This window comes from Mirounga angustirostris, unplaced genomic scaffold (assembly GCF_029215605.1).
Source record: "Mirounga angustirostris isolate CCGP_5_RB_7025 unplaced genomic scaffold, mMirAng1.0.hap1 SCAF_1, whole genome shotgun sequence".
In the NCBI taxonomy this organism is placed as follows: Eukaryota; Metazoa; Chordata; class Mammalia; order Carnivora; family Phocidae; genus Mirounga; species Mirounga angustirostris.
In genome coordinates this window covers 87,512,817-87,538,413 of record NW_026991709.1, presented here as the reverse complement: position 1 = coordinate 87,538,413, position 25,597 = coordinate 87,512,817, and the positions used below count along the sequence as shown (strand labels likewise).

The 25,597-nt window shown below is 39.6% G+C and overlaps 1 protein-coding gene across 10 annotated transcripts in view; it reads right to left on the bottom strand.

Annotated features, from left to right (window-relative positions):
* TBL1XR1 (TBL1X/Y related 1) overlaps nucleotides 1–23,092 on the bottom strand; it is a 175,549-nt gene extending 152,457 nt beyond the window's left edge. For 7 of the 10 annotated variants that reach the window (XM_064585199.1, XM_064585208.1, XM_064585194.1 and 4 more), the window contains exon 1: nucleotides 22,238–22,696. The gene's annotated coding sequence lies outside the window, so the exon portion shown is untranslated. Of the gene's footprint in view, nucleotides 1–21,477; nucleotides 21,654–22,237 lie in introns of those variants that run through there. The other 3 variants (XM_064585215.1, XM_045903367.3, XM_064585198.1) reach the window with 3 other exon arrangements.
* Between the last annotated feature and the right edge of the window lie 2,505 nt (nucleotides 23,093–25,597).

The following is a 25,597-nucleotide window of genomic DNA, read 5'->3' as shown; positions in this document are numbered from 1 at the left end:
CAAAGGTACAATAGTCCTTAACATTCTAGTGGGAAAGGAGAAAAAAAAAAAGTCACCCATGTAAATATATAATCAGCGGTAAATATTAGGAAAAGGTACGAGCTCCTGTGACACCAAGAAAGCCCTCTCTAAACAGGTAACACTCCTGCAGCAACCTTGGTGTAGAGGGCTTGGCTAAGACTGAGGATGGCCATTCATGCTTTTACGACAAGCTGTGCTGGCCCCAAACTCAACTTGCTATGCTGCTGAGTTTCAAAGACAGTAGTTATACATCTTCATAAGGACTCAATATTTTGTTTCAGTAAAATTTAGTATGTTTATCTGTTAAAATTTTCAAAAAGCTTTATCAGTAGGTCAAGGTCATTGATCCTACCCCCCCCCCCCCGGTCATGTATCTAACCTCATACTTTAGATCTCATTTAAATAATATTTAGTAGTGGTTAAAAGCTGGTTAGAGAGCTATAATTTGTCTGTGACGCCAAGTACATTACTTACTCTAAGAAAGAAGGAAAAATATAAGGCGGGGAGGAACAAAAGAGTGCTTTTCTCTAGGAGCTTAGACAAATAACATATAAATTAAAGAGCTGATGGATGCCTTGTTTTGTGGATTTGTGGAGCATGTAAGAAGTATCTGGTCTACAGAGAGAAGGGAGAATGAAATAATGTCCAGCACAGATTCCACTGATGTTCCCAATTCCAGCATGTATCCCTGCACCAAGTTCATGAGATACTTTCCAATAAATTCTCCTTTTTCATCAACCTCTCAATTACTGGGTTTTATTGAAAACTCAAGAGTCCTAAATCAAACAAGTCTGAAGTCTACAACATTCTAGAATCCTTAATAAAGTTATAAATGTATAATTAAGTACTAAATAAACAATCAAAGCCAGTTAAATAATCTTATATACATACATACCCACAAACACGCCTAGGGATTTTATTTGCTAAATGTTTATTCAACACCATACTTTTCCTTTCATTAATATTCTAAGATATGATTTGCCGTTTTTCTATTCTGCCTTCCTTTATCTCGATAACCCCGCCAGTTCTTGCTTTCTCACATTTCTTGTGGTTATTTTAGCTAGTCTATGTGCCTTTTTTCTTTTCCCCTTACATACCAAATCCAGCAACTTTGTGGAGAAAAACCTTGAATACATAGTTGGGTCACTCTTTTAAACCCAAAGCTAGAGAAAAATAAAATAAGCTAGGTCAACCTAATTGCAAAGTCAGCTTAAGAGCACAGCACCAACAGTTTTTAGTTCTTCTCTAGATTCTTTTAAAAAATGCCCACCCCCCTGTCCAATGCAAACTGGCGCAGCCACTGAGGAAAACAGTCTGGAGGTTTCTAGAAAAGTTAAAAATAGAATTACCCTACAATCCAGCAATTGCATTACTGGGTATTTACCCAAAAACTAAAGAAAGAGTAATTCAAAAGGATACATGCACCCCTATGTTTATAGCAGCATTATTTTGTACAATAGCAAAATTATGGTAACAGCCCAACTATCCATTGATTGATGAATGCATTAAAAAGATGTGCTATATACCACATACACACAATGGAATATTATTCAGCCATTAAAAAGAATGAAATATTGGGCGCCTGGGTGGCTCAGTTGGTTAAGCAACTGCCTTCGGCTCAGGTCATGATCCTGGAGTCCCGGGATCGAGTCCCGCATTGGGCTCCCTGCTCAGCACGGGGTCTGCTCCTCCCTCTGCCCTCTTCCCTCTCGTGCTCTCTGTCTCTCATTCTCTCTCTCTCAAATAAATAAATAAAATCTTTAAAAAAAGAATGAAATATTGACATTTGCAAAGACATGGATGGAGCCAGAGAGTATTACGCTAAGTGAAATAAATCAAAGAAAAACAAATACCATATGATTTCACTCATGTGGAACTTAACAAAATAAGCAAAAGAAAAAAAAAGGAGAGAGAGGCAAACCAAGAAATAGACTCTTAACTACGGAGAACAAACTTAGGGTTACCAGAGGGGAGGGGGGTTGAGAAGATGAGTAAAATCGGCGATGGGATTGAGAAGTGCACTTGTAATGAGCATTGGCTTATATATGGAATTACTGAATCACTCACTACACTGTACACCTGAAACTAATATTACACTGTATATTAACTAAATGGAATTTAAATAAAAACATAAAAAAAAAAAAAAAGTCGCGCTCTCCCACTCCCACCCCCAACATTCTTCAGGTACAGAAAACAACACAGAAACACACTAACAAGGCAAAAAGTGACTCAGGAGTCCTATTCTAAATATGAAAAATTAAGAAGAATACTTTAACCAATTTATTTCATCTATATTTATCCTCTCATTTACCTGGGAAAGTAGTATATAATAGGAAAAACTAAAGGTGTGAGTAATTAAAAAAAAAAAACTGGTGTCGGTTTAACAATATTTTCCTATTTTATGGGACTACACAAAGTAACATATCTTACATTTGATAGCACGTTAGATTAAGATATGATAACCTCAGAATGAAGAAGGCCTTTCAAAGTACACCACAAAATTCAAAAGTACTTTGGAAACAATGAAAATTCTGATCAAAAAATTTTCTTTAACATCTACTTATTGTAATTTTTGCCAGGAAATCAAAAGACATATTGCAAACCAGTAAAAAAAAAAAAAAAACAAACATATTTGCAGACACGTATTACAACAGGCAGATCACATCTAAAAACAAAACAAAACAAAAACACCTCCAAGATGGGTCATCACCCAGGTCAAGAACATGTATCAACAAATCAACAATGAACTCATGAAAACACACTCAACATCAGCTGTCACCAAGAAAATTCAAATTATAATCACAATGAGAAACCACTATACTCCCACCACCAGAATGGCTAAAACGGACAGGACTGACAAATATTAAATGCCAGCAAAGATATGGAGCAAGTGCAACTCTCAAACATTGCTAGTGCAAGTACAAATTGGTACAAACTGAGGAACTGTTTCCCAGTATCTACTAAAAGTCAAACACACACATACATATACCCTATAACCCATCAATTCCATCTCTAATACCCCAAAAAGAAACACATACTTAAATCTTCCAAAACACAAACACACACACACACACAACACACAAAGGAATAGCCCAAAGGTGGAAAAACCCAAATGTGTGTCCTTCCACAAAAAAATAAGTAATAGTGCTATATCCACATTCATAGCAATGGAAAAGAAAACAAGCCTTGCTCGACACAACAAAGACAATGACTCTCAGCTTTACTAATCTATGCTCCACAGTGGGTACAGGCCAATAGAGTGGTCTCTTTCGGTGGGGGAGAGCCTGGGAGAGTACAAAGGAGTCTGCTGGATGGCAGGAAATGTTCTGTATCTAGATCTTGTTAGTAGTTATACGCATGTATACTACAGTAAAAATTCATGGACATAACTAATTTACGGTAAGAGAAACGAAGAAAGTGATTACCTGAAGTGCAAAGAGAAGAAAACTGAATGAAAGAGGGGTCTGAAGGCACTTCTCTCTGGGTGATGGAATGTTCTAAATCGCAACTGGGATGAATTATATGGTCATGTAAAGCTGTCAAAACTCACCAGAACTGTACACTTAAAATCTGTTATTTTTATTGGAAGTAAATTATACCTCAAATAAAGTTTACAAAGTTATACATTTAAAATGTATGTACTTTTACCTTATGTAACTATGCCAGAATAAAAAATGGTGGGAGAGTCCAAAAGACAATATAGCCCACTAAAAGAAATGACTCAAATATACAGAAGACACTCAGCCTCACTCAAAATAAAAAACAAGCGGCGCCTGGCTGGCTCAATCAGGGGAGCACGTGACTTAATCTTGGGGTTGTCAATTCTAGCCCCACATGGGGCATGCAGTTTACTTTAAAAAAAAATTAGACACTAAAATACCATCTCAACTATCAGATTAGGGAAGAGCAAACCTTTGGCAACACTACACCATACTGGCGAGAGTATGGGCAAAGAGACTCAAGTTGGGAGTAGGAAGCCCCTGTGAAGTCCGTCTGGCAGCAGTTACCTACTTACAAATGTACACATCATTTGATCCAGCAGTTCCAATTCTAGTAATTTATCATCAGATAGCCTTGCATGCATACACGATGATACATGTACCAAGGTTATTCATTGCAACACTGTAACCGCAATAGACTAAAGCAACCTAAACATCCACCAACTGGGGAAACCCGTTAAATTAGGGTATATCCACAGAATAAAATACCTTACCACCATTAAAAAAGAGGGAAGGCTCTTTATGTGTTGATTTGAAATCCAAATATACTAGTGAAAAAAAGGAAGTTATAGCAATGACTACATTTGTGTTTATAGCAATTATCAAGGAGAGGATGTAAAGCATATACTTACTGGCTTTTTTACATAACATATAGTATTTCTGTGGAACGTTACAGAGGAAACTGATAACACTGGTTGACTCCAGGAAAGTAACTGAATGATATGGGGTCTAGGGGAACAAGAGAAGAAAGAATACTTTTGCCCAGGTAATACATTCACATTATTAAAAACTCAAATCATTTTTGAAGCAGTTATCAGCTTCACTTCCTATACATCACTTGCTATACACACACAGTCGTATAAATGTGCAAAATGTACAATGATCATAAATTCTCAAAAAAAAAAAAAAAGGCACCTTAATCTGGCTTAAAGTTATTTTGTTGTTATATTTTCAATCCTTAAAAAGTATCCAGTATGAATTTTGAAATGATTTTTGAAATGAATTTTGAAAGAGATTTTATTTATTTACTTGAGAGAGCAGAGCAAGAGAAAACACAAGTGGAGGGGGGAGGGGCAGAGGGAGAGAAGGGAGCCTGATGCCTGGCTCCATCCCAGGACCCTGGGATCATTATCCAAAGGCAGATACTTAACCAACTGAGCCACCCAGGCGCCCCTCATTAATCTGAATTTAAGTTACTACAACAGGAAATATCCAGCACTACTTTGTCCAAGCCTGAAAGAGACATATACCTCTAAGAAAGTATACCTAATTATCCCCATAACCAGTTAATCATCTTAAACTAAGCAATTAGCTTTTTATCATTCTGTCCTCTAACCTTCCACAAAATTTGCTTTCCTTTACTATTTTAGTATTCTTGAACCCTAAAACTTGAATGCATGTTTACATACACACACATTATATATGTCCTTTCAACAAAATGAAAACTCCATTTCAGTTGTTAATGTAGTGATGGTCTTTACATTTTTTTATTTTTAATTTTTTTTGAGAGAGAGCACGCACACAAGGTGGAGGAGCAGCAGAGGGAGAGAGAATCTCAAGCAGCCTCCACGCTCAGCACAGAGCCCGACACTAGGCTCGACCTCAGGACCCTGAGACCATTACCTGAGCTGAAATCAAGAGTCGGGCGCTTAACCAAGTGAGCCACCCAGGCAACCTTACATTTTACTATTTTCTTAGATAATACTAATCATTAGTCAACAGAGGAAAAAAATGGGCATTTATCACTTCAGTATGTTCAAATTTCATTAAGAACTGAATCTCATGGATACGAATTTCTTTACAGACTTTAATTCTAGAGTTATATATTGTATAATCATCAGTCTAAAGAAAAAATAATTATAACCACCTTGCAACAAAAAAAAGCTAAATCTCCAAATCTTACAACTATTCATGCTTAAAAAAAAAAAACCACTATTTTGACATGTTCAGAGTAATAATTATTTTTTTAAAAAATCAAATTCATCTTTCAATCACATTTCTCCATGAAACATCATTCAAGAGTCAAAGCTAAAGAGACATGCCATATATGTTTAATAAAAAAACTATCTGAAGTAATTCTACCACATTAAAACATGCTTCTCCCTCTCTCGCCCTCTGCTTGTGCTCTGTCAAATAAAAATATCTTAAAAATAAAATTTAAAAAAATTTTAAAAATTTGGAAATCATGCACTGCATGTACACTAGGCAGTGCCACTGTGCAACCAGTTGCTGTTATAATCAGACCTCAACAGAGAAATGACACAGATTTCTAGTAATGGAGTGAGCATACAATTTTTCAGTTGATAATATACAGAACAGACTGCACATATATCCACATAAATGTTTTCACAAACGAATCCCCACCCTTTCCTCACTAGTCAAAAAAACCAGCAGCTCTAGAGGACGTAAGAGACCAAGATCAAGATTGCATATGAGCAATGAACAAAAAGATTAGGAAGTGTAAATACCCAGTGGCCACCTCCTTAAACCCCTCTACCTAATCACTTTTCTTCATTCTCTTTATCACAGCCCAGTGAACGCCACGTGTGGTCCCCAAACCAGCAATATCAGCATCAGTAGTATTACCTGGCAATCTACTAGGAATGTAAATTCTCAGGCTCCAACCCAGATCTAGTGAATCAGAAACTCTGGTGGTACAAATGAGCAATATTAAAATATGTGTTTTAATAAGTTCTCCTAGTGATCCACTACATCTGAGAACCCATCACAGTTCTTAGTTAAGATGTTCACTTTTCACCTCCCATCAGGCAATAGCCTCTTAGAAGTCAACAGATCCTCCAAGGTGCTGTCAAGATGGTTTGATTACATGAACTTCCAACTCAAATTCCTTCAAAAGTCCCTCAACTTTCTAATGCCTTAGTTTACCTTCAAGACTCTCATGATAGAGATCCTGCCACCACTTCCTCCCATCCCCTCCACCATCACCCCTTATAGCTAGGTGCTCACCTCTAGATCTAATTCATAAATTATTAATCCTAGTAGTCTTTGCACTGCTATTCCTCTTCATGGAATGGCTTCCCTTCCTCCTACCTTTCCTCTACCTCCCCACTCAATACCACATCCAGCTAAGATGTAGTCATTTTCCAAGACTTGCTCCATTCTCCACCTGGCCCAAGAGTGGGTTAAGAACTCCCTCCCCTATGCTCCTAAAAGCAACCTGTGCTGTCTTGATTGAGTTATTATTTCCTGTTGACTTGTAGATCCTGGACTGGATCCTGAACGGGGAAAAAAAAAAAAAGGGGAAAAATTGGGGATATCCAAATGAAGTCTGTAGTTTAGTTTAATATCAATGTTAATTTCTTACGTTTGCTAAGCATACCACAGTTATGTAAGATTTTAACACTGGGGAAGCTGAATGAAGGGTACACAGGAATTTTGCACTATCTCTGCAACTCTTCTGTAAGTCTAGAATTATTTCAAAATAGTTTTTTAAAAAGCAGTATTTATGTAATTTTAATTAAACAGTACTTAATTCAGATCAACTTCCCAGTTATCAAACTGAGATTCTAATGACATATTAATGTAAAACCTTTAGGGGCGCCTGGGTGGCTCAGTTGGTTAAGCGACTGCCTTCGGCTCAGGTCATGATCCTGGACTCCCGGGATCGAGTCCCACATCGGGCTCCCTGCTCAGCGGGGGGTCTGCTTCCCCTTCTGCCCTCTTCCCTCTCGTGCTCTCTGTCTCTCATTCTCTCTCTCTCTCAAATAAATAAAATCTTTAAAAAAAAAAACCTTTAGAAAAGTTTTGAAAATACATAGTGATTAACCTAAAACTCCATAAAAATTACACTCACTAGAAACTTCATGAACTAGTTACTCTATACCAATCTATTTTTATGACTATTCTCCAATAAGCACCTAATTTAATTATCCCTTGGTTAAGGTATCATGATGACAAGGGAATTCCCCATTCCCATGCAGCTATTCCACCCCCCCCTCCAGCCCCATGGCCTGGTGTTGCCCTCCAGTTTCTGTCCATTAGCTATTTGGATTATCAAATTAATTCCTCATCCCTACAGACTCCCATTCCTTATACCCCACCCCTGTTCTCCACAAGAGAAGAAAGCCAGAGAAGAAAATTTGGATGTTTAACTCTTTTTAGTATCATTCTCTCTTGAATTTTCAAACACTTTAAGAATTCAGAAATGTGGACCTGTTTGCAATAGCCTCAGAATTATGTGGTGTCATTCTCACCCATCACACTACCAGCTCAACTTTCTCCCATCCACGGCTAAGCCCCTTTCCCTCGCAAACCATCAGCTCATCCTTCATGCACTACATCATCAGGGCTCAAACATAATCCTGCTGTTCTGCTTAAAATCTTCAAGAGTTTCCTGTCACAGAAGAATGTCCAAACCCCTTAACACAGCAAAGAAGTCACTTCATGATATGACCCCTGCTTACCTTTCCTGTTGGTTCCACTCTACAATTCACAAACCGTATGCTAAACATAAACCAAACTTTTCCAGAAAAGACCAACCTGTTTGGCATCTTTATGGTCTCCTGTTATACCACTCACATATCTGTTTTTCACTGTAAATTCTTTTAACAGACACGGACCTTAAATTAGTAGTTAATGTGGGCAATACTTCACATGTATTTTAGTTAAAAAATTACTCACATGAACAGCATTTTCTCATTGTACTTAGGAGACATACGTTTAGTGCAATTTCTAAAATGTGTAGCACACAAAGAGCAAACCTAAACTGCTAAAAAAAAAATTACTGGCTATGACATTCAGCAATCATATAATTAAAAGTAAGGGCATTAAAGAAAAAACTGCATCAAATTTTTTTACTTTGTAGCTCATTTTGAAAAGATAAATTCATTTCAACACCCGTATTAGCCACAGACAGAGTACATAAGATTACCATCACATGAGGAACCTCAACTTTTCATTTTAAAAAATGATATGTATTTGAAAAGGTTAACAACAAAGTATGGGCCAGTTCCAGTTAAGAGAGAAATTTAAGTGACTATCACGGGTTAATGGCACAACCTTCCCAAGTATAAGTGGACACACATTTTGGTGTGGTAGATGGGGAAAAGAGGCTGTAGCAGCTCCCCGGTTTACTCAAATGTCATTCCCACTGCCCTACCCCCACCCCCACCAGGTACTTGGAAACACCCATAGTTTCTATATGGCCTCTGGCCATGGTGGGCACCTTCCCAAACCAAACTGATCAGTACTACTAGAATTTTCCAAATGAGATAAAGAGGTAGTCCCTCTTCTACAGCGGGGGAAAACAAAGGATAAGAACTCTGGTACTGACAAGTTACGTTTTCCACCATGTGAAGAAAGTCAAAGTCGTCTTCTTTTTTTTAATATTTTATTTATTTGACAGAGAGAGGCACCGCGAGAGAGGGAACACAAGCAGGGGGAGTGGGAGAGGGAGAAGCAGGCTTCCTGCCGAGCAGGGAGCCCGATGCGGGGCTCAGTCCCAGGACCCTGGGATCGTGACCTGAGCCGAAGGCAGACACTTAACGACTGAGTCACCCAGGCGCCCCAAAAGTCAAAATCTTCTGTGAGACAATGAAACTAACCTCACACACACACACACACACACACACACACACTCTGTCAGCAGAGATTTCTGTTAGCATTCAAATGCTCTGGTTCCTGTTGTGCCTGAAGCCTTCCAGCCTCAATGCTCTTCCCATAGTTGAGTTACATCAATCCATTTTGGGAGTCTATGTGTCAATGAATCCCCCTTTTTGGCTTAAGCTAACCTGAACTGAGTTTCTATTGTACAACTAAGAGTTCTGACTCATACCAACTTGGTGAAGCTGGCCAAGATTAATCACAACAGAGTATCACAGGTAAATGTAACTAAAGGCAAATTGTAAAATCTTCTTAACCATATATATAAAATACAAATAGGAGTATCTAGCTGTCATCATAACTTAAATGAAATACGTATTTTCACTTAAAAATAAAGTGTTAATTTCTTAAAATCTAACATTCATTATAACAGAAGCACATTTTCAAATTTGTTCATCAATTATCCATTTACTTGTTTTTTCCAGATTGATTCAAATACCTTCTGTAAGTAGTTCCTCCAAGAAAAGCATACAGCACTCACATATGTCCCTGGGCTTCCAAATGGTAAATACCAATGTAATAAAGCCTCTTTCGACCTTCCCCTAAATGCTGACTTTTAATGAGTTATTTCCAGTATACTACTGTAAAGATGAACCAGGTTAAAGCTATCAGCTGGTTACAAAAGCATTTCTGAGAGAACAATTTGCTCAAATATTTACGAACACCTACCAGGTCCTGTTTTATGCCCTGGAGTGACAAGACAGAACCTGTCCCTGTTCTCATGGAGTGTATGTTCCAGAGATGAGTAAAACAAACAAACAAAAACAATGATCAAGGCTATTTCAGAGAGGTTAAGTGCTATGAGGAAAATATAAGGGTCTTGCAACTGAAAATGGCTAAGGAGTGAGCAACTATTTCAGTGTGACCTCTCAGGTGGTAGCACTGGAACTGAAATCTAAATGACATAAAAGAATTAGCCGTATGACAATCTCAGGGCAAAGCCTGAGGCAGAGAGCAAAGCAATTAAGGCACTGAGACAGGAACAAGCTTGTTCAGTGGGAATGGAGCTGGTATGGCCAGGCATAGTGAACAAGGGGAAGAATGGTGATGTGAAACAGGATAAGGATTGTGAGGTGGCCACAGGGCAGATTAGTGGTAGTGGTCCCTCACAGCCTAAGGAAGGACTTTCAGATTTTACACGGAGAGTGATGAAAAACCCATTAGGTGGGGAACAGGGAAGAAAACGGACATTTACTAAGCACCTTTTATAGTGCCAAGCAAAACAGTATATATCAATATTTCCACTGTGTATTCTATAAAACAATATATGCATTTCTGTAAGTTATACCATGTGCATTTATCATATTTATCAAAGCTCATTAGTATGCTGTTACACACAATCTAAAAAAACAAGTCACTCTTCCTGTTACTACCAGTTCTCACTTGCAGGAAGTCACCTCTACGTTGATTTGTCAGACCAAATGAACCAACCAATGTTATCTACTAGCAGAACACACTTGAGTCATCGAAAAGAAAATGCAGGAAGGGCAAACGAGACTAGAAGAAATAAATAAGGCAACCAGCTATTCATGAAAGTATATGACCCAAAAAAGGGAACAAACCAAGTAGAGGAGCACCAAATTAGAAAACATACCCACATTCAAGAAGCGAGGGTCTAAGGATACAAAAGATTACATTATCTACTGAAACAACTTTCCTGCAGACAAGTAGACAAAGGGTAATGCAAAATCTTCTAAGATAAATTCTCTGTTCTTCTCATTTCATAATACCTTGCCTGTTTTAACAACATTTCAGAGAAAAGTGAAAATAATCTTTAAGTGCACCACCCTTGGTAACTTTTTTAATCTGTTGATGAGGGGCATCTGGATGGCTTTATGGGTAAAGCATACAACTCTTGATATGGACTCAGGTCATGATCTCAGGGTTATGGAATTGAGCCTGTGTGGGGCTCTGAGCTGCATGTGGAGGCTGCTAAAAGATCCTCCCTCTCCCACTGCCCCTCCCCCACCCAGTGTGCGAGACACACTGGCTCAAAAAAAATTGTTGATGAATTTTAAAACTTTCACTTACAAATACAAATTATTTATTAAATTATCACTGAAAGACTATGTCAAGCACTGTACCAGATGCTAATGATAAAGACATGTGAAACACAACTGTCCTCAAAGAAGGCCCTGCCTAGTGAGACAGGAGCCAACAATTCAATCAAGGAGAGGTCTGTGCTAGAAACAGATGATTAGTGGTCACAGGCCAGGATGTCAATTTAAGACTGTCACTGAAAGAAGCTTAATCTTCAATCAGATGATATAACTTCATTCAGCCAACATGCTGTAGTATGTCAGTTTTTAAACTGTATAAAACAATCTATCCAAATTTCTTTAATGAAATGTAAGAAACTGAGTATGATGGTTATTCTTTTGTTAATAATTACTGTTCTGTTTTTTTAAGATCTTATTTGTTGAGAGAGAGCGCACGCACATGCACGCTTGCAGGAGCAGGGGGAGGGGCAGAGGGAGAGGGACAAGCGGACTCCTCTCCAAGCAAGGAGCCAGATGTGGGGCTTGATCCCAGGACCCTGAGATCACGACCTAAACCAAAATCAGATGTTTAACCATGTGAGCCACTCAGGTGCCTCAATTACTGTTCTTTATGAGACACATTCAGAGTTCTTAACCCAGAGCTGTTTGCAGATTAACCTCAAAAAAAAAAAAAAAAATTCTTATATTCCCTTTTATTAGCAATCAAATTTCCTTATCCTTTGTATCTAACTTTGAATGCATACTTAACAAAACTGGAGGATTAGAACTTCAGAATCCTAATAGAGCCTCAGAATACTACCTAAAGAAATTAGCACCAATAAATGTGCTACGTTCTATCATTCAAAATGAAAATTTATTTCTAATTTTGATTACTGATTCTAAATCCATAAAGCTTAGAGAATTAAATTTGACACTACTTTAAACTAGTATTTTCTAAACTCGGTAAATAAAATCATTATCACTTGTAAAATAATAAAATCAAATTAGAAGTTTATAAAAGCATGTTTTTAAATGAAAGATTACAGAAAATGACTGTGCACCAGCTATTAAAACTTACTTCAGTATTTTTGCACATATACATATCTTGTTATGTCATATATTTGGAAGTCCAAGTCAAAGTTTGCATAACATGTAGTATGTGTATTTGAAATAATTGATCCATACAAGCAGCATCCACTGGAGAGCCAGAGCAGAGTCTGATCAAAGCAAAAAGACTTTTTTTTTTTTTTAAGAAAAGTAGTAACATTTTTTTCTTGAAATACCAAGATATGACCAAACTCAATATAAAATATTACATAAAGTGACATATGTATTAGAGACAAAACACAGTACACATTCTCATTTTAAATTTTATTTTTATTTAAGTAATCTCTTACACCCAACATGGAGCTCGAACTCACAACCCAGAGATCAAGAGTCACATGCTCCTCCAACTGAGCCAGCCAGGTGCCCCCACATTCTCATTTTAGAGAATTAGAGCAACAAAAGCTCAGTCACCAAATGTAGTTGTAGCCCTCTGAATTGGAAATTCTAGCCATCCAGGCCTCTGCAGTTGCCACAGGAAGTCACGAGAGGTTTACAGAAGGAGTGTCACTTTTCTGCCCCTCTCTACAGCTGTTGCTGCTGCAGCTAACAAAGCCACCAAGTAGTAGCAAGCATCACTGAGTACTTCCTATGTGCTGGGCCCTGTGATAACTGCTTTACATATATTCACATTTTAATCCTCACAACTGCTCTATAAGGAAAGTATTAATTACTCTTTATTTCCATTTTTCACAGTGGAAACCAAATGGAATGGTTACAAAATTTTCCAAAACCATACAACTAATAAGCAGGGGTGACAAGCCAGGTATGCCAGGCTCCAGAGATTCTCACCACAGTAACATACTACATACAGTAAGAGTTAATTACCTAAGATCAGGCACACACCCTACCTAGCCCTCTTATCACCAGAGAGGCAATACTCTCATGAAAGCAGGTCACACTGAAACAGAATTAAATGTACAAAAACAGGTGCCACCTTTCTCTTGAGATTTTCCAGCTTAAGTTGAAATGATAAACACAACTAGAAGGCAAAACCTTTTACAGTAAACTAAACAGCCAATGAACAATTAACAAGTAACACCAACTGCAACCTAAAATGGAATCAGAATTGAATTTATCTGTCTCCTTTGTGTCAGCAATACATACATCTAAATTCACAAGTCATGGCAGGATCTGTGCCATATCAGAAGCTACAGTCCCACAAATCCCATTATACCAAAGACTATCACAATTATTAAAAATCAACTACCGAATTTTAAGAAACACAATTCTCACCAGATTTCCAAACCCCTGGCAAAACACCTTTGAAATCAGACATCTATATACTTCTATACAACCAACATCTCCTTCTAATATTTGCATTGAATTAATTCCTAATTACCGACCTTTGGATGGGACTTGGAAATCATATCACTATCACTAAGTACTTCAACTGGTCTGATGACCCAAACATAAAGCAGAACTAACAGCTTGTAATCAGTCAGTGGCTCTAATTTTGCCAACAAATATGAGAAATAAAAATAGGTATTTGCAGAAATACACACAATTCCAGCTCTTTAAAAACTGTCTGAAAGCATGGGAAAAAATAAGTTTTCTCTCTTCTTCTGATTGTCCAATTGAAAGAAACAGAAAGATTAAGAATTCCTAACTGGATCCCTTGATTTTTCAAAATCAATACTTTTTAAAAATGGTAATACTAGCATTGCAAAATTCAGTTCAAAAGATTATACATGAAAATAAGTTTCTCCCACATCTGACCACATGATTGCCCCATCCTAACCCCACCCCCTAGTCTCCTGTGTATCTTTCTGGAGTCATCCTAAGCATATAAAACATACACACATAACTCATACACTCTCCCATGTTTGTGTCCTCGTTTCTACTCTTCTCCCATTTTCTAAGCTAAAATGGCAGCAGACTACAACATCTTCTGCCCCTGTTTTTTCACTTATTGTATCATTGAGAAAATCCTATAAATACTAACAAAGTCATAAACATCAATTCTAAACAAATCTGTAAGAGAACAATTCACACAAAACATCTCTCACCAGATGTTAAAACTGGTGACCTCTGCTAGCAGGACAGAAGGAAATTCAAGGTCAAAGAAACAACCCCACCCCCCATGAGAACATGTTAGTTTTTAATACAGAATAGGAAGACTATTTTCCTGACACAGTAACAGACTGCACTCCACTCCCAACCTCAGTCTAAGATCTCACAAATGTACGTTTCTTATTAATGAAGACAGAGAAAGGTGATTTAAAGAAAACTCATCACTTTAGTGGGAGAAAGTTTAAGTACACAGTATATCACATTTTTATATAAAAAGGTGCCAAAGAACACTACTACAGCTACAAATAGCATCTAAAAATTCACTCATGTATGATAAATTCTATCCCATAAAAGAAAAATTATACAGGGAAAAAAAAAAGACATTAAGGAAATTCATTCATATCTATTTCCATTACCTTATTTCAGAAACCCAAAGTAGATGACCCAATTGCCTTATACTGTGAATTACTGACATCCGATAGCCGAAGAACAGAAATGGAACAAAAATAGTATACACTCTACCCAATTAGCCTGTTCAAATTAAGGGAAAAGCATAAAACATCTCTTGCTAACCCAAAAGCTGTATTCTATTAGCAGTCGAAGGTAACTAGCAAAATACACTATTACTATCACTTCTCTGGAAGTGTTTGCTTATGCTAATGCCAAATGCTTTCTATTACTCTATGTAAGGCTATAGATTTTTAGCCTTTAAATACTTTAAATAAATTTTCTATGTAGATCTCCCTCAAAAACAATTACATAAAATTAAATGAATCTCAATTTTAATACAAGAATTGACGATATACGTTTTGCTTGAATAAATGCTCTAACTTTACATAACACTTCACATGACCATTCTTAGTATGCATTTCTAGAAACTAAATGATTTACCCATTTAACTATGGCTTTGCAAAAAATGATACAAATTCATTTGTTTAATACTGAATCCATGTTAAAATGCTACCCATCATTCAAGTAGATGCACAGTAACAAAAAAAGCAAACATCCACTTAACAACTGATTACCTCATTACAATGTCCTATCACAGTGTGCTGAAAAGGACACAATGAAAAAAAAAATGAAAGAAAAGTACTGATACCACCTTTGATCTCAGACAAAATAAAGAAGATATCAAGAAGTACACAGATATCTAGTTCTTAAAAAGTAAAAATTCTTCACTGCTTTTGTTTTAAGGTAATTGAAAATTTTAAACATCTCACTGAAAAAAAAAGTTGAGGAGTCCAGAGTACAATTTCATATAAAGAAGAATTACTCTATTAAGATACTAGAATGACCATCTCTGACCTGTGCTTTCCATGCTCTTCTGTTCTACCTCCTGAAAGAAATTTACAATCGCTTAACAGGAAAACAGGTGGCAAACTCCCCAGTTTAAACATTCAATACTTACTCTTCCTCATTCACTGGTCAAATTACTCATTTCACATAAATCGTTTCCTTAATCTGGATACTCTATGTTTACTGAAATTTAATTGTTGATCTTTCAACATGACCTTTACAGTTTGATTGTATTAATTCTAAGTTAAGAATCTAAGCTCTCAGAAAGCAGGGTAACAACCAACTCATTTTGTTTGATGCAAATAAAATCATGCCGAAAAGCTCATACTTTAGAACTCCAAATATTAAAAATTTCAGAAGTATGTAATACCAAATTAGTCACCTGAGAATAAATTACCCAGGTTGTGTAGAACTGATATGGCACAGCCTTACCATAAAAACCTACTGAAGAGAGATGGTTATGATGACTTTCTTCTGGTAGATTAAACCCGCTTACACCATATAATAGATACACTCTACCGTGAATGTTAATACCCTCACAGTAATGACTCACATGAGACTCCAATGTGGTCAGAATGCTGTCAAACAAAGCTAAAAACACCATCTTACTTAGGCACACTACAGAGAAAATAATGAGCAAAAAAAGCCAAGGAGATTAAAAAAAATAAAGTCCAAAACCTTAAGTTTCATTATAACAAATGTAACCAAATAAAGCCAACCTGGTGTGACAAGATTCCCAACCAGACTAGGTTCTTCACCAATGTCATGGCTACAATTCCAGGATTAAGAGGACAAAACTATCAATTTTCATTTCATTGTAAATGTTGATAAAGTTTTTTTTTTCTTTCTTGTCAACACTGGCAGCATTAAAACTCAAATTAATAGTTAAGTGCTACCATAGTACACCTAAACCTTGAAGGCCTAATTCAAAAAGAAACTTCTGCCACATCAGCAACAGTGTTAGAGGACCTGTCACTGCTTATTATTTAACATGGACCCCTGTAGAAACAATCCATTTTAACACACAGATGGTAAGGTACAAAAATCAAAAATTCTGCTAACACTGTAAGAAAAAAAGTCTTTTCCTTCAAGAAATGGAACATGTAGTTGGGGCTATGGACGGGACACAAACCCATGAAACAATGAATAATTATGGAGTTTGTGATAGTCACTAAACAAAAGCGAATCTCAATGAAGAACTATCCTGAGTCAAGATGGCCAGAAAAAGGTTCAGCGAAGTAGGACTGAAACTAGACTATAAAAAGGACAAAGGGAAGGAACAGCATGAGTGAAAGCAGAGGAGTAATGGCAAAACTGCAGTCTCCGTTAGGCAGGCCAGAATCACAGTTGGGGAGGAGAGGGAAATAGAGCTGAATAGGTAGAAAAGAGCCTTAAAAGCCCCACTGAAGCTTATGAACTCTATCCAGTTAGCGAAGGGAAGCCATTACGGGTTCTCGAGCAAAGGAACTGACATGATGAAATCAGTACTTTAAATAAATTACACTGCCAAGAAGTTACAGAAGACAGAATGGAGAAGAAACGCTGCACAGAGCAACCCACTAGAAAATTAATGTAATGGGCGCTTGGGTGGCTCAGCTGGTTAAGCAACTGCCTTCGGCTCAGGTCATGATCCCGCATCGGGCTCCCTGCTCAGCAGGGAGTCTGTTTCTCCCTCTGACCCTACCCGGTCTTGTGCTCTCTCTCTCAAATAAATATCTTAAAAAAAAAGAAAGAAAATTAATGTAATAACTCAGATCTAAAACCATTCATTCAGTCTTTCATTCATTCACAGTGAGGACCGTAAACTGCTAGTTAAGAACACTGGCCTATAAAAATCAGACACGTTGGGCCTAAATCCCTCTGTGCATCCCTTACTCCCTGAGCCTAGGTTTCCTAGCTCTTAAAATCTGGGTATCAGCCACTCAAATTGTCAAAGTCCTTGTCAAAGAAGCTGTGTAGGCCTCACACATAAATTATATTAGTAGTTAACATTACTGCTGAATTAAAAATGGGAAGTGAACATAAGACAAGGCTTACAGATACTTCAGAGCAACAGAACTTTCAAATAGAACTGACTTGACAGCAGCTGAAAATATAGAACAAGAACACAGATGAAAGGTCAAGCCTGGAGAAAACAATAACCTACTTAAAGTCATCACGCCAATCTAAAAAGGAGATCCTAGGTGTACTGGTTGCTCCAGCCCTGAAAAACAAAATTCCTTTATTTAAAGAGTTGGAAAAGGTTTCAAATGGTGCAAGACTTAAGAAGTCCATGCCCAACTGACAAAAGAACAACAATAAAAGTCACCCAAAAGACCCAGCACTGTGCCTACACAATGTAACTTGAGATCGTTCCTACTTGGCGTTAAATCCAATCTAATCCTTCAAGGTAAGCCTTCAATCACAACTTCAAGAGTAAATAACATTAAGCTAACTTTATTTCAAATATTTTACTCAGGAAATAAAACCGCCAAATGTTTTCTATGAAGTGTCCCCACTAATATAAACAACAAGCACATAAAATGTAATACAAAGAAGCAAACTTCAAATCCAAACCCATCATCATCATCCTGAACAGCCTACATTTCCATGATGCTTATATGTCAAGCACTATTCTCAGCACAATTCTCTCAATCTCAACTTTACGAAGTTGACTGTCCCCATTACTCAGAAGAGGAAACGGAGATAAAGACGGAGTTACTCTCCCAATGTTGCATAGCTAGTAAGGGATGGAGCCTGAGTTTGAACCCAGGCAGTTTGCCTCAAGGACCCCTGATGGACCATTATGCTACACAAAAGCTTTAATGTGATGTTCTTACACAAGTTTTCAGGAATACGTACTCGGAAAGATAGTTAGGCATACTCTTATTTGCTTTTCCTTCTTCACTGTAGGCATAAAACCATATTTTCTTATTTCTGCTGCCAGTACTTGGGAGAGGTTACTTCACCGCTGTCAATCTTAAGACAGGAAACACAGCAGTTTGCAAGAAGACTGCACCTTATTAAATGGTTCCATAGTTAAATACAATAATGTTTGAGTCCTATGAATTCCATTTATCCATGCAATTACTTGACCCAGTTAGTAGAGATGCCCAACTTCAGAATTATAAATTTGATTAAAAACGCTAATTTTCTGCAAGGACACTGACAGACAAAACTGACAAAACAGCTGGAAAAATGTGGCACAGCTACAGTCATCTAGAAAGAGCACAGACTAGGGTTTAGACAGACCTAGATTTGAACCCTAATGCATCATTTGATTGCTCTGTGGCCTTGGACAAGTGAATTAACTTTGTACCTCTCTGTTCCATTATCTGCAGAGTTCATAGGATTAGCCTGAAGTATGACACAGAAAGCACCTCACACCTTTCCTAGAGCATAACCCAAGTGAAGTCCCTTTCCTCTGGCTCTTGGTTACAGGGTAATTAATTGTACTCTTCTGGAGTCTAATCCCATAGGTGGTGTATAGTAAACCTCTCCAGCATCAGTTCTCTCACATAGCTAAAACCCTCAAGTTTCTATTGGCGTTAGGAGGTACCACCATGGTGGTCTCCAAACTGGACCATACTCTTACTTAACAGCCCTTGGTCCTAACCCTTCTATACTATGGGAACGTATAAACATCTTAATATTACTGATTTCTTTTTTTTGCATTTCAGTTAACTGTAGATATTATTCATGAAAGGAGTCAAATTCACATGTACTAGAAAAATACAGTCCCGGATGGTGTCAATATTTCTGGCATCTCTCCCCTGACTTACTGTCCTTTACATTCCTCTAACTTTTATATAAAAAACACAGGAATTGAATAAACCCAACAAATTATTTCTACTAACTTCATCAAAGTGCATCAGGTCAAAAATTCTTTGTAGTAATACTGTGGGAGTTAACTTGTACAAGTAGAATTCCTTTGTCAGCTATTCATTTGATAAGGTTGTACTTATATTTCATTGCTATATATGAACAGATATATTTATTCAACAGGTTGTTGTTCCAAAGGTCCATTAGTCACATCTCTTTTTATCAGTAACCCCTGTATTTATATTAAGCTTTTGCCCTTTCTGCTTATTAGCTTGAAAGGCCCCCAGAATTTAGTTACTTCTTATTCTCTTGGTGGGCACATTATCAAGGTAATCATGATAAACCTTCATTAGATGTTGAGAACACAGTAACAAAGTCCTGGACACATGTAAAAAGTTATTTTTGTTTCTCACTTCTTTGAGGCAACCAATGCAAAAATACAAGCTCCACAAAGGGCCACACAATTTACCACATGTGTCTCCCGTATTAATAACCAAAGTTGGTATCTGACAGAAGAAAACAATCTTATAAACTGATGGTGACCCTTGCAACAATTTTTAAGCCATGAACAAGTCCATTAATTAAGTTCCGTAACAGTAAGGAAAACTTTCTCCACATACATTTGTTTTAATACTCCATACAGTATAGCATTTTGCTCTGTAAGTCTGAATCTAACTACTCAAACAGCACAAAAAAAAAAAAAAAGTTATTTGTGGATTTAATAGTTGTGGTTACATACATCAAACAAGGCATTACAGAAAACTGGGAAAAAAAATCATATTCCAAACAGGCAGGAAAACACGATTTCAGAGCAAAAAGTATAAACACACATCACATGCCTAACCACTCTCAGGCATATTTTCTTTCCGCCACACATCCTCCACAGGTAAATGGTAACTATGTCTAGAACCCTCAATGATGATCTCCTAAGCTTGCTTGTCATGAACTCCCATGATACAACACAACAGACACAGTTTTCATGGAGACAAAGCTGCGCTATTTCCCTAGACTATAAACTTATTAAAATGGTGAGAACACACAGTCCCAGGAAATAAGGATTACTAAAATACACCAATGTAGCACAGCTCTTATTTAATAAAAATGAAAATGAACCACACTGGGAAAGCCAAAAAGTCACTTGCTGTATCTTCAATGTGTAACCAGGATATTTTTTATAATTTGCTTTAGTAAGGAGATGAAAACACCACCAGGGCCTTATATTATCCAATCTGATAAAGGAGTCTTTAGGAAAAAAGGAGGCGGCAAATGATTACTTAATTACATGGGGGGGGGGGGAGATAGGCAATTCAGACTAAAAATAACCTATCATTTCACCCACCACATTTTATTAACAAGCTTGTTTAGGACAACAGAAGGTTCTTTGGAAAACAAGAAAACCAATAGTAAACTTCCCTAAGTCGGCTGTAAATGACATAGGTTCTAAAACTCCTCACCTTGGTGCCTGCACGGTCCAAGATTTTAAGTATGAAGTAAACTCCAGATACTGAAAAAAATCTAATTTTTAACTAGTTTCCGACACTTGTCATTTGTAATCACCAAATTATTTTAGAGAATGTTATTAGGTAACCTAGTAAAAGGAGCATTCTTTTAAGAGCCATTACAACCCAAATTTTACATGAAACACACCATTTTCACAACCTAAATTTAATCTCGGTTGCCACTGCAAAGTGATGCCTCTTTCAGCAAATTAGGAACTTCCAAAAATACTGAACATGTTAACACATGCATGGTTTCCCTCGAGCTGCCATTTAAGATTAATAATTTCACTTGAATAAAAGTCTGCTTCTGTTAAAAAAAAAAATGACATCGGTTGCAAAGAGGAAGTTACCGAGAAACCACCCTCACAACGTGGCCTTTACACTGTCAGAAAATAATGTGACTTGGTGCCACCCAAAACTTACCAGGAAGCTGGCAATAACTTTGCCAATTCTACACTTCTGAGCCCAACTTCAAAGAGGCTCTAACAAATACCTCCTTAAGACGATAAAGGCGCTAAGTTACAAATAAACACGTCCCGGAGTGCGGCCCGGCGGCGCGCGCCCCTCCCCCGCCGGCGCCCCCGCCCGGGACGCACGGCCCCAACAGCCGCCCGCAGCCCCCAGCACGCCGGCCCGGGTCGCCGCGCCTGCACCGGGGACGCGCCCGGGGAGGGGAGCAGATTTCCATTGCTAACAGGATAACAGGCACCGAAAAGATCCCTCTCCTCTGCTAAAAATAGGCTATAAAAGAGTCGGCCTCATGATGGCTCCTTGATTCAATTTGCTGCAAATTCTTTCCTGAAAGCCTCCCCCCACACACACACACAAAAAGGGGGTGTAGATGCACGAAGGGTGGAAGCGGGGGAGAAGGCCGAGGTGCACATTTTCGGGGACAACATAAGGGTGAGGATCCCCCGAGATCAGGAAAGGGTAGGGGTGGGCAGGCACGTGAGCATTTCAAAGAAGCCCGAGACGAAAAAGGGGGGATGGGGCACCCTAAATGCCTTCCCTGCCTCCCCCTCCCCCACCAAAGCCCCAGCTCCCCAAAGGGCCAAGTTGAAAAATGCATGTTCCACTTGCGCCCATCCCCCCGCGGCCCGGCGCCCCCCCGGCCGCCTCCGCCCGCGCCCCCAGCCCCGGCCCGCGGCCGCCCCCACCCCGGGGTCCGGCCCCCAGCGCTTACCTGGAAACGGTGGCCTCCGACGCCGCTCCCCCCTCCCGGGAATGGAGGCACAAGGAAATTCCCCTCCTCGCCGCCGCCGCCGCCGCCGCCGCCTCCAACCACCCCCAAAATAACCCCTCCGGGGGGTGAGAGGCAATTATAACCCCGGCGAGCGGAGGGCGCGGGGGATGGGCGCCGGGCGGGCGGGGGCGGGGAGCGCGGCGCGGGTCCCCAGGTGGCGAGCGGAGGTGCTCCCGCCGCGGGGGGAGGGGCGGGGGCGCACGCGGCCGGCGGCGGGGGGAGGCGGCGCGCGGGGGAAGGGCGCGAGCGGGGAGAGGAATTGAGGCAGAAGGTAAAAGCTGTTACTAAGGGAAAGAGCCAAACGGTTCGGAGCAGCCAACGGCTCAGACACTCAACACTGGGGAGAGAGGAATGGGGACCAGCCAGGCACAAATGAGCTCGCGAGGCCCGCGGCGGCGGCGGCCGCGCAGCAAAACAAACCCGAGCGGCCTGCGCCGGGCGGGCGCGCGGGGGAGGGGCCGGCGGGGGAGGGGCGCCGCGGACGGGGGGGGCGGGGGCGGCGGCGGCGGCGCGGCGGGGGGGGTGGGTCCCCTCCGCCGGCCTCGCTCCTCTCGCTCCCGCCCGCCCTGGCGGCGCTGGGGGCTGGAACGGTGCGGCGCAGTCTTTTAAAAAAAATAAAGACCCGCAGGCGCTGCGAGGCGCCGCCGGGGCACTGGCCGCCCCACCCCCACCGCCGCGCGCAGCCGGGTGCGGGGCGGCTTGGGTGTTGGCCGCGCGGCCCGAGGCCCGGTGGGGGCGGGGAGGCTCTCGCCGTAGCCGGAGTGGAAAGGCCGGTTAAGTTTCCGGGGGAGGCCCGAGGGGCTCCCGCATGTTCGGGGGCAAGCCTGTCCCCATGGGCACCCCGGGCTGCGCGGCGTGGCTGGCGGGGCACACCACGCGGTGGGCATGTGCAGGGGAGCGCGACGCAGGCATCATATGGGCATTTGTTTGTGAAAAGATCTGCACACACCTTTGTGTGCATAAATACATATGTTTCTCGGAAGCGTACCTGGAAAGGGGCTTTATCTGTAATAAGCGATTTTCAGAATGTAATCCAGAGCACGGGATCTGTAGAGAAAACACACGCACACAAGAAAAGGTTTTTGATACTAAACACAAAGCTGTAATTGAAATGTTTATGCCCAAATGTACTGTGAATCAAACATATGGTGGTATTTATCGTCTGGTGGGTCTGTTTGAAAGGTTTGGTCGATCAGTTCTCATTTCACAAAAATAAAATAATGTAACTAAATGTTTACTAAATATATACCTCTACAGCAGCATTGACAGTAGAAGTTTATCCACTTTGTGTACTTTTTGCATGTGTGTACCACATCAAAGCAGTTTATAAAGTATAACTTAGATGAGTGATAATGGGACAATATGATTGAGGAAAAGAATGCAGCGGGTTGTTTTTAAAAAGGGAGGCGCCTCAGTTTTTAAAACATATTGTTAATCTTTCTAAGGCCCTCAGAAAGCAGCGGGGTTGGGGGTCTTAGACCTTTGCATAATCCTAGGATCTTCTTAAGATGTGACCTGAAAGAAACCTTTTTGTCGTTTTGGGTTGTTTTTGTTTTTGTTTTTTTTCAGTTATTGCTGTCTTCAAAATAAAATATTTTGCAGACTTTTTAGGTGAGGGGCTCTGTTTTCATACTTTCGTCACAAGATTTGAAATAGGTGTATTCGTTATTTTAAAGCATAGTCTTTTCCTCTCAATATCAAAGACCTAAATTTTCACACCGATGAGAAAAAAGTTCATTCCAAGTAACTTTTACACATGTGGATTCCTGGTGGACTAAAATGCTCACTGATTAGACAGTGACTTTTTTTGGCCAAGGTCAAAGGTTCTTTCCCCTTGTGCCCTGGCTTGGGGTAGGGTGGGAGGGTGGGTTGGGGGAAAGCTGCCAGAGGCTTTTCCTGACAATGGGGGGAGGGGGGGACAGAGGAAAGGGAGAGAGATTGGAAACTCCCTCCCAACCACCAGAGAGTTCAAAGCATCTCCAAGGTTTGTCCTTAGAGCTGTTTTCACATATGAAAGAGAGAATGTTAGATTAAACAATGTCACCTGATGGGAATTTAGATAACTGAAGGTTTCCAAAACACTGTGTTGAGTGTACAGGGAAACAGCACAAAGAAAGCAAGGTTTGCATTTCAGTAAGATTCTAAGCTGAGGCTTATTTACTGCACAACCAGCACCTTGGCAAAGACTCTTACTTCAAGAAGTGATGAGTATAGTATATTTTTTTTATATATATTTTAAGTTTTGATCAATGACACATGTATTTCACTAAACATCCTCTCTTCACTAAGTAAACTGAGTACAATTAGGGTTCATTATCTGAGCCACCAAATGAAACAAATGTATAGTCCTAGCTTGTTTTTGAAGTGTCACTTTGTGCCACCATGCATGGGTCTTCTCTAGGCAATAGCTACTATAAAGTCAAACCACTTTTCCTGGGAATGAAACCTCCCAACTTCACTGATTTCTTAATAGAGTCATCTCCATACCTGGAGCCTCAGGCTTATCCTCCCTCAAAATGACCTCTACCTTTCTTCCGCAGGGGAGGGCCTACCTTCCTTCGGGTAACAGGGTCCACGTCTTCCAGCCAGAAATTCTTTTTTTGTTTTTAAGTTTATCTTTTTTTTTTAGTAATCGCTACAACCAACGTGGGGCCTGTAGTCACAACTCCGAGATCAAGAGTCACACCCTCTTCCCCAATGAGCCAGCAGGCTGCTCCCAGCCTGAAATTCTTAAACCCTCCACCAAGCTGCCTCCTTTCCCAATGAAGTTATTATCACAATAATAATAATCCACGTGTTTGTTTACATCTTTGTAGTTTACAAGGTATCTCTGTGCATAAATTACTTCATGTAAATATCATAATAACAATTACCAAAGGTGGGACCTGTGTCATAAACTAGTTCCAGTAAAGTACACCTCTTCTGCCATGCTAACAAGGCTTTACTTGAAGTACCTTTGGACAAAAAAAAAAAAAAGTGCTAAATGGGAAAAGTCGTGATTCCCCTCAGGAAGGAGTTTTATATGAGACCATATTTTGATCACTTTGAATTACATCCTGGAACCTATCTGAAATGACAGGGTGGCCTCAACATGAAATGTTCAGATAAGTGATCCACCATAAAAAGGGTCACATGTATTGTCACCCCACCCTCTAATCATTCCAGCATATCCAGTACACATGATCAGAGGTCTCACCAAAATTCAAGCAAGAACTAGGCACAAGAGTGAGGCAAAGACAAAGAAGTAACTCTTGTTACTAATTTTCAGTGCTTTGTCCTAATCTTAAAGCTCTCCTTGTG